This window comes from Triplophysa dalaica, chromosome 9, assembly GCF_015846415.1.
Source record: "Triplophysa dalaica isolate WHDGS20190420 chromosome 9, ASM1584641v1, whole genome shotgun sequence".
NCBI lineage: Eukaryota > Metazoa > Chordata > Actinopteri > Cypriniformes > Nemacheilidae > Triplophysa > Triplophysa dalaica.
This window is the reverse complement of record NC_079550.1, coordinates 1,348,693-1,350,549: the sequence shown is the minus strand read 5'-3', so window position 1 is coordinate 1,350,549 and position 1,857 is coordinate 1,348,693.

The following is a 1,857-nucleotide window of genomic DNA, read 5'->3' as shown; positions in this document are numbered from 1 at the left end:
TGCTGACACCTTGTCTAAAAGTGAATGGCTTGCAATATTATTAAACTCTGAAAATAAGATTAAATGCAAACTGATGATTTAGGTTATTATCCTTTTGTGGCCTCTTTTCAATAATTTCATTCAAAAGCAAAAAGCGATTGTAGGAGAGTAGGCGGGGCGAGACCGTGGTTCGAGTCCTGTGAGTAATTGTGAATGAGCGCCAGCTGTGCGCACACCGGGCTCGAATCACGTAGGAGATTGGGAGCATATAAAAGGAACGAGCGACCGGACCGTCGAAGAGAGAGGATCGGGCCCGAAGTGTTTGTATATGTATTTATGTTTTACTGTGTTGTTGTTCGCCGGCGGTCAGCCGTGAGGGGCCGCCGGCTGTTATTATTTCTTTATTAAATGTTTAAAATGTCTTCCGGTTCCCGCCTCCTTCCTTCCATGTCTGAATCTTTCTACAGCGATCTTCTTGAAATTTGTTTACCATGCATCCAAAAGAGGATTACTAGCCGAATTTTCTTTATTCACAAAGTACATCAACAAAGTTTCGGTCACACATGACCTTCTTTAGTGTTTTACATTCTCTTGAAACGGTTCATCTTTATATCTAATCACTTACATATCAACACACATGTGTCCAATCAACTAATAAATTAATGATAGATTAGCTACTTTCATTGGCAATAGACAATTATATTCAGAGAAGAAACAATTAATCAATTCAATTCAAGTTTATTTATATAGCGCTTTTCAAAATGTTTATTGTTCCAAAGCAGCTTTACAGGGGCAAACAGGAAAAACAGAAAAGGTAAAACACAGTACAGTGCATGGTGTTTATAGAACAAGCGAGATCATTCTAATAAATAATATCTAATTAATAAATAAATAAATGCAGTTGTCATGGTTCTTACGGCAAGGCATGGCAGGAGAACCCAAGTGCAGGCAGAAGACAAGGCGGATGAAGGGGTTAACAAAGGTATTTATTTACAAACAAACAAGACTATACAAAAGGCAAAACAAAACCCACGAGGGGGAAAACAAGACAGGATACCTTTAACAGAAAAAAACAAGAACACGGACTAACTAAACTAAGAAAACAAAACACTAAACTAACACTTACTAGACACTCAGGATAGATAACACGGCAAAACACCAGACACGGGTAAGGCACGGGCAAGGCACGGGCAAGACACAGCAAAACAGCATACACAACAAGGTGTGGTATACATATACAATGAACCAGCACAGGACAATGAACACAAGGATGTTTTAAAGGGAGAGGAACCAAGAGGGACAGGTGGAAGGGATTAACACTCAAGGAAAGCTAATTAACACAAACTAGGAAACAGGAAGGTAGGAACGATGACGCAGACCAGAGAGAGAAGAAATCGTTTCTCTCCCACATGAAACAAAGGATCCTGTATGATTCCACCTCAAGACCAAGAAATACCTGACAAGGAGAGGTGGAACCATGACAGAACCCCAACCTTAAGGAGCAGCAACCTGATGCTCCTCAAAGGCACAAACAAGACAAGGCAGACTGGGACACTGACAAGACCAAACACAACATGTAAAACATGAGTAGGTGCAGACAGGCAAGAACAATAAAGGGGTTCGGGTGGGACAATAAAAATATGAAACAAGGGAGGGGGTGGGGGCAGACAAGGAAACATGGGTGGAAGTCCAGAAGGGGTAGGCCTGGGTGGGAGAGTTCCAGCCCTTGGGGACGCGCCAGAGTGCGGAGCCCCAGGGGGCTTGACGGGGGAAGTCCTGGGGGGAACTGTTCTTGTCCCCGGCAGGCTTGCTGGGCTGGACCCCGGCTGGAATGCCGGGCAGGACAAGGGCTGGACGGCCGGCTGGAATGCCGGGCTG